At 38.9% G+C, this 8,802-nt stretch overlaps 1 long non-coding RNA gene across 1 annotated transcript; it reads left to right on the top strand.

The window, feature by feature from the left end:
- The first annotated feature begins 1,045 nt into the window (after positions 1 to 1,045).
- On the top strand, positions 1,046 to 1,721 carry LOC109587527 (uncharacterized). Its single transcript, XR_002187658.1, has 2 exons — positions 1,046 to 1,268; positions 1,339 to 1,721. It is a non-coding gene; the product is annotated as an uncharacterized LOC109587527 (long non-coding RNA).
- The last annotated feature ends 7,081 nt before the right edge of the window (positions 1,722 to 8,802 follow it).

Genomic DNA, 8,802 nt, shown 5'->3' with positions numbered 1-8,802 from the left:
GATGGCACCATGTCTCAGTGAGGGCAACTATATTATAGTCCATGACCAGTACGTGAGATTGGAAGGCCTTGGCCTTGTGAACAATACTCCTGGCATTCCACGTAAAGACATGGAGACCATATAGTCAGGAGGATTCTGTAACAGAATCAGTAGAGTCAGAAACTGAGTCAGCAACTGGAGTTACAGGGACAGGGTCAGTGGGGTTGGGAGTAGAGGCAGAGACAGCCTCATAAGAGCCATCGACCACCTTGCCATGGAGGACCCCACGAACAAAGAGGCTGACTTTGGATACTTTAATGTCCTTTGAGTCAACGTTACCAGTCGAGATGAGGGACCTGCGAACCTTAAGGAGTTCTTTACGAGCAGCCCTCAATGATGGTGGCAAATCAGGTCTAATGAAGATGGCCGATGAAGACAGACGAGATCTATTACCCAGCACCACTGAGACATCCCCTAGACTATAGAACTGTAAGAGGAGAGGGCGATTGCGTCCCTCCTGATACTTCCCCAGTCGAGAAACATCACGAATTGAGTGAAGAGAGAGGGAAGGGCACAGGGGGGAAAGGGCAGCAACAGCTCTCTCTTTGTCTTGGGACAGCCTATCTGGCCTACGAGTGCCTTTGCCCATAGATACAGTATACAATAGTGATGGGCGATATATCGATTCTTTATCGATATAAACGATATTTTACGGAATCGATTTGAATCATTATCGAAAATTTTATGCAATTTTCATCGATCTATTGACCACGCCCATTTATTAAGGTTAAATAACTGATTTTAATAAGAAACTGCACTGTTGAACTGCAAGAAAGAGGCAACTGACCAGTTGTTAGCTCAGCCTACCCCAATAAGAAGAGAAACAAGGCTCAAGAGCATGAAAATTATCTTCTTTCATATCCAGTACAGTGCCAAAATCATTAGCCACACCCCCAAATGAAGGTGTGGTTATCGTATCGTTAATAATCGATATTTCCTCAAAAAGTCCATTATCGATCGTTATCGAAAATTAAGAAAATTGGCCATATCGCCCATCACTAGTATACAACAGGGATTGGAAACGGCCCGGTATCACGTGATCTTTTCCTTAACATTTCAATGAGACAACAAAAACTGTCAAAAAACCTAGGCGTGTTACGGGTTAAAAATAAATATTCAGGGATATTCTTCAGAAAAGTCTCGAGAAAGTCATCTGTCTAATGACTTTTTAAGATCTGAGTAGTCCCCATTCTAGGAAAACTTTGGCTGCATAAAGCTCTCTTTCGAAGGTATTCTATAAACTGGTACTCTTTGCAATATATCCATTCTCGTATGATTTGAGATCTTTTCTCCCTCTAGCTTCTACATTGATGACACAACAGCTGTATTGATGAGATGTCTAGATTGATGTGACTATTATCCAATGTACTGAGTGTTTTTGATCTTAATTTTCTCTTAAGCCGTGTTTTATTGAGGACATCAAGAATAGTCGGACCTACGGCGGAATTTCTCCCTCTGGCAACTTCACTATGACTAATAACGAAAATCTGTGGCATTAGTATTGTTCCCTAGGAATCTCTCCAATGTAATGAGCTACAATGAAGTGGCTATTTTTGTCCTGTGGATATTTGGAAGGCTGTTTCTGCAAGTGAAGAATACTGCCGTTTATTGATTATTTTTTATAAACTTGCTATGCATGCAACTTTTATTTGATTCCAACTATTAGTTTTTACATTGTAGAATAGTTATCAAGTGTCAGTGATACTGCAACGTCAAGATATATGAAATAAACAGTGCTTGTAATTTTAACATCTATAGGGCGGCCATTTTGAATAAAATTATTAACCCGTAACGCGCATCAACCATTAATTATCCGAGTGTTTCCAATCCCTGTATACTGTATCTATGGGCAAATTGACCATACTCCGCTCGTTCTGGTTCACCCAAAAATGGGTGAACCAAATTTTTTGCTCTACTTCACCCAGAAACGGGTGAATTGATACAGTAACTCTTGACTCTTCTCTTCTACTACCTTCTTCTTAAGTGACAAAAAGCTAGAGGAACAGCTGTGACCAATTATACATCTTCTCCCTCTCACGGCCCGCTTGATCTATGCCAATTAAAGGGCTACCAAAGCTCTCTTCCGAAAGTTCTGGACTCTTGCATCACTACCAAGCCTCTTAACAAAGTTATCTAGCCCCCTGATCATGATTTCAGCAGTTTCCAGTGCTTTAAGGAGCAATCAGAAGTATGCTTGAAATGATCTTGGCCCCACCCGTAATTGTCGAAAATGCAGGAAAAGGCCGTTTTACCGCCGTAAAAGCGGGTGTGGCCAAAATGCGGCGCGCTTCGCGCGCCCTCATCACCCCTCCTTCAATTTCTAGATACGCCCCTGTGTAGATACGATAAATGCTAGCAAGGGAACAGAAGCTATAACTGTAGAGGAAGTAAGAGAATAATATGAAGAATTCTCGTGTTAACCTTGGCTGAAAAGTATACTGATTTTCTGTTTTCACCCCCGCATAATATTGTCGGCCTTGATTCAGTCAACGGCTAGATTCCTTCTTGCCTTTTATTACTGCTGCTCTCCTCATTCGAGAAGGCTTACTTGTCAAGAAAAGCCTAAAAAAGAAAGTTATCATGTGACAGAATGTTTTAATAACTACTAATTCTTGCATTCCTTTCTGCAACAAATTCTGTAGCAGTGTCACCATAGGTGTCACCAGACTCTTTTGCGCCACCCGGCCCCCGCGCAACGAAGAGGCGGGACCAGACTAGTTGGACTTCAGCTTTCCACTTAATGATAGAAAAGGCTTGGTACCAGGAAACCGCTCAGTATTTCTTAATAGCAATCTTTCAGGTGACTACTAGACCCCATTAGATCCTCAGGATGCTTTCTAAGCTTCCGAAAAAGGCCTCAAGAAGGTAGTAACTTTATGTGTGTGTATAATGTATATAGTGTTATAGTGTAAATTATTGTTTTAATTTTTATTTCTGGTACTCAGTATTAATTACTGATGTACCCTCAGTACTCCAAACTCCTGCTGCCCTCAATTTAATGTTTTTCTTTTCTTCTCTCTCTATGTTAGTACTGTAAAGTTCTTTAATAATAATAATAATAATAATAGCAAGGCAAGAAAATGTGTTTCCCCCATTGAACTCTTAATAAACTTGACGTCCAACATGGCGGCCAATTTACTGTGTGGGTTGGATATACGGTACTTAAAAGCTATGAATATACTTAGCACGCGTACTATCCTCTATTATACTTTACTAATAGTTACAAGATGATTGATGTCTCTCAATGGAGAGCAAGCATTGGACTGTGGAACTACTGTCAAGCTGCCTCCAGTAGACCAGCTAATGGCCGCCACTCTCACTCATTCAAAGCTGCAGTAGACAGCAAGTCAGGCAGTACTACATCAGGAGAGAAGACATCTAAACTGCTAGCAGCTCTGTCTCTTATTGCTTTCCTCCTCCTCCTCTTTCTCTCTTTATTAAGACACATCTTCATGATTCCTCCAACAGGTAAACAACAATTGCAACTTTGTACTTGTATATTTACTGGTATTTTATTATTAGGTAACTGCTACCAAGTACAATGTACTACTGGTGTTACTGCTACTGATACAAATTACCTCCAGTCAGTAGTCTTACCTGGAGGCAGCAGTTCTAACCAGATTTACAATGATCTCTATTTGATTGTTTGTCTACGTATGCTCCTCCTCTTATCAGGAGATGTTGAACTCAATCCTGGTCCTATAACAGGTAAACATACTCTTAATACAACACTCATTAACTGATACACTACTGCAGGTAATCCAAAGGATATATTAAGGACTCATTCTGTTAAACTTGTTGATAGCATTTCTATTGACATTCCAAGAACAGCATATGCACTGTATGCTGAAGAACTGATACCACAACAAACTAAACAGGAAATGCTTGTACCAGCAGTTGATAATTATACTAAAGCTGCCAACCTTATGAATGTCATTGAAAAACAGTTGGAATCCTCTCTTAATCCAGAGCAGTATCTTATTGATATATGTCATGTATTAATAAACCAACAACATCGTACACTAACAGATATTGCTACCTCTATATTACACCAGTTAGGTGAGTATGTGTGTGTACATTATCAGTGATCAATAATAGTCATTATATCTCAATACATTAGGCCAGTCTATACCTGATAATGTCACATCCATTAGTTCAATACCTGACGATGTTCAAGGATATGCTGACAATATGAGACAACACTACAGACACCAACCTATTATTGCTACAGACTGGCCACCAAGAATTGGAAAAGATTTCTTTGGAAGACTAGCACTAGTAGAAAAACAAGACTCCAGCACACAAGCAAAATCAGCTTGGCATCTGCTAAGAGGACAAGTTGATGAAATATTTGAACTAACTGGAAACAAAGAGATAAGTGTTGAAGATGTCCTCCAACCCACAAATAGTTCTCTGTCTCTCAGAGTAGTAATAGACGGTCCTCCTGGTATTGGCAAGACCACACTCTGTCGTAAACTGTTAAACATGTGGTCTAATGGACCACTTGTACATCAACAGTACGACTTGGTACTTTACTGTCCTTTAAGGAATAGCAAGATAGCTACAGCTACTACACTAGCTGACCTGTTTGTGTGTCAACGCTATGAAGTTCCCATGGTAGCTAAATGGTTTGAGAAGACAAATGGACAAGGATTACTGATAATGTTTGATGGTTGGGATGAACTAAGTGAACAACTCAGACAGTCTTCCTTAGCTACTAGTATCATTTGTAAAGAGAAGTTAGACCAATGTTCAGTAATTGTTACCTCTCGTAGCTATGCCTCCTCTTCACTTTTGAAAATGGATACTCTCAGTAGACATGTTCAGGTAATTGGGTTTTCTAAGGAAGAAATATCAACAGTAATTATACAAACATTTCAAAAAGATTCAAAACTAGCACAAGAACTCATTGATGAAAACACAAAATGGAGGAGATACAAATCACATTTCACAATTACTCAAAGCAGTAAGGACTCACAGCTAGCAGTGAAACTCATTAATGATCTTGAAGTACGAAATGATGTCCAATCATTGTGTTATGTACCACTAGTCTGTTCCATGGTCATCTTAGTTTATTGTAAGGAAGGAGGACACTTACCAACAACACTCACTCAACTCTATGAGAACTTTATCCTACAAACTATCAGAAGACATGTTAAAAGACATGACATTAACCCACATACTTTGGGTAGTCTTTCTTCATTACCATCACAATTAGCTAAACCTTTACAAGAGATGTGTCAATTAGCTTATACTAACCTGGCTAATACAAAAATGACATTCTCTTCACATCAACTACAGTCACTGAGTGAGGCAGTCAAGGAAGACTATCTTGGATTTATGACAAGATTCACAGAATATGATGAGGAGAAGTATCAGTTCCTTCACTTGAGTATACAGGAATTTCTAGCTGCATGGTGGATAGCTAAGCATGAGAAGAAGAGAGAGGAAGTGTTTAAGGATCACTTTGATGATGATCACTTTCGAATGTGTCTGAGGTTTGTGGCAGGTCTAACTCACCTTGAACATGAGAGCTATCAACAGTATTTTAATAAACAACAACTTGACTTAGAGTGTAAGAGGAGGCCATTGTTTGGATTTGAGACTTGTCATCTCTCCTACTTCTATCAGAATTCTGAGATTAGATTAGGCCCCTTCATAGATAATCATGTCAGATCTGATGATTTTGACAATGTTCCCATTCTTCTATTTCAACTCCTGTATGAATCACAGAACACAACATTATGTCAAGTATTAGTACAATCCATCAACAACCACTCACTGTGTCTTAAGAGAGTATCATTATCATTGTTTGACTGGTTGTGTCTCAGTTATTGTATAAACAATTCCAACACAACATTGCACCTGATAAATGTAGATAATGAACTATCACCTGAACACACCATATTACTACAGACCCAGTGTAAGGGACTGGAGGTAAGGTTGGATGGACCCACTGATGAATTAATACACAAATTATTACAATCATCACTTCTATACAATATTCAGGAGTGCTACTGTGAATTATCACTAGGTCAATATTTTCCCTGTCTTGTATTGTTAGAGTTCCTCAATCTTCCTCAATTGAAGATACTGCACTTAAGAATGAACCATCCTACTATACCAACAGTTGAGAATACATGCTACACAGACAAGTGCATTGAACTTGAGAAATGTATAGAAATAAATTCAACACTACACGAAATGAAGATTAAGTATAATGGATTGAATGAAATAACAAGTACCATTATCAGTGTCATTAGAGGAGTAACAAGAAATAAAACAATAACATCATTAACAATAGATGTTTGGAATGCTCCTCCTCCTCCTCTACCTGATGGAGCAATAGAGCAGTTACTAAAGGACAACAACACATTACAAGCTCTTTCACTGAACATACCTGATAAACTCCTACCATCATCACTGAATATAGTAGAGGTGAACACACCACTGACTGCTCTAGAGATAAGAGAAGGATGGCGGAGTAGTGAACTGATGACATCATCACTCCTTCCACATATCAAAGGATTACACTGTCTGATACTACATGATCCATACCTACCACATCTTCTATTTCTCTTTCATCATAAAGTGTGTTACTCACCACATCTTCTATTTCTCTCTCATCCCAGTCTACATACACTTACTTTACCACTAGACACAGCTGAGAGTGCTATTGAACTATTTACTATTCTACAAACCAATACTACACTTAAAACTCTGAGTGTGGAGATAAAGGAGGAGAGAGTATATACCAGCAGTATGGGTACTAGTCTACAAGACATGCTAACACAAAACCAAACACTGAAATACCTTGAGATTAATTACACTCCCAGTTCATTTCTGTCCTTCCTAACAACTGGTCTCAGACACAACACCAGTCTACAGCAGTTGAGTGTATCCATTCCACTGAATGAAGATATAAGAACTTTTATTAATTTCATTTCTCAACAGAACAATCTCACAGAACTTAAAGTGAACTTTGAACAAGATCAGTCATACTGCAACTGTAGTGAGGAAGAGGAGGAACAAATAATGACATCATTGTTTTATGAACAGGTACTACCTGCTATTACTAACATGTTACAGTCACATACAACCATCAGACTACTGAGGATAGAGTGTGAAGATATTAATTATAAGTCATCTCAACCTAACTGGATAGAACTAGTACAACATTTATATGAAACTATCTTCATCCATCCATCACTTGAATATATTGAGATTAATACTGGATACACTACTACTCCTCCTCTCCTGGAGGATACTCTTAAAGATTATAAGAGGACAATGATTAAATCACACAAGCCACTACCAATAGTGATTATTGATTAGTTGGACTCAACACTTAGGAAGTATTAATAATAGGTACTTTGGTTTTCATTAGCTAGTTAGAATTTGTTTGTTCACACTAATGGGCGTGTTTTGGGTTGGGAGGAATTTTTAACTCTTATAAAGTAACGGAGGTAGTTACGGACACCTAACGTTTGGAATGGTCTCACTGGTCTCACGATTCTTTGGTACTGGATGCAGGGGCGGGTCTAGGGGGGCCTAGGGGGTCATGCCCCCCCAAATGGCCCCCCAAAAAATTTTTGTGGTGAAGTATAAAATTAGTTTTATCTATGTAAACTGCGAAACAGCTGCAGTGCTTGACTGTGTAAACAGTCTGTAAACCACAAAGGAGCTCATTTAAGAGGCCTAATCTTCAAAATTTTGACTTTCCAAATTGAAATCCTGCAAGTCTAGTTGACCACACCCACTAATTATCCCACCCATATCATTAAGGCCCCCAGAAATTCAATGCTAGAACCCGCCCCTGACTGCCGGGATGTGAGGTGTCCCATGTCTAAGGCTAGGCAAATTATGCTTCAATTTCTGCCTATTATGCTTTTAGGCACTGCTCAAAATTTCATCCTATTATGCTTTGAAATAAATCCAATTATGCTCATTTTATGCTCATACTTTATGCTTTAATCAAGTATCGACTATCAAGTTACATGTATGTATCTGTTATAATTGTAATGAATAATGCCAGAATCTAGAAATGTTTCCAAAGACTTTGAGTTACTGGAAAATAGAGTAGCCTAAGTTATTGTACTCAGTAGTGTTTGTACCACCATCTGCCATATTGAACTGCAATTTCATGTGGTCAGGGGTATATGGACAAAAAATTTTGACCCATTATGCTCCAATGATGCCAGCATAATCACTTGCCCTATTATGCTCCAAATTATGCTAGCATAATTTGCCTAGCCCTTTGGCAATGGATGATGAATCTACCAGATTCTATCCATGAAGGACTTTCAGAAATTCTTGTCTTGGGAATTTTAGGAATTTTTTAAAGGCTACTTGGTGGTGGAGTTAGTTAGCAGACAGGTGAGCCTGGCAGTCTCCGGACAGTGACAGAAATTGACCTTGTAATGCCGGTACCCCGCCAATGACTTTTCTGAGATAACTGAGTAATAAACTAAATAGCAATGATAATAAGGATGAAATTTAATGATGTTTTTAGACTGGATAAGTGTATAAATGCAACTGTACAGTATGTACTGTTTTAAATGGGATGTGTCTATTTTTAGTCCACCATAGATAGTAGACGGGAAGGATGGATTGGAAACAAACGCATCTACGGAAATAATGCTCGCTTTGCCTAGCCCGTATACTTCCGGTCACAACAAACACGTGCAGAGAAATGATGGCTTCTAGTGTTGTCAGATGGCTACTGCATCTATTTTGATGGAAGAAATGGATGGTATAAGAGCG

Source organism: Amphimedon queenslandica, unplaced genomic scaffold (assembly GCF_000090795.2).
Source record: "Amphimedon queenslandica unplaced genomic scaffold, v1.1 AMPQUscaffold_12541, whole genome shotgun sequence".
In the NCBI taxonomy this organism is placed as follows: domain Eukaryota; kingdom Metazoa; phylum Porifera; class Demospongiae; order Haplosclerida; family Niphatidae; genus Amphimedon; species Amphimedon queenslandica.
Note: the sequence above shows the minus strand (reverse complement) of the source record. Positions and strands in the feature narration are given on the sequence as shown.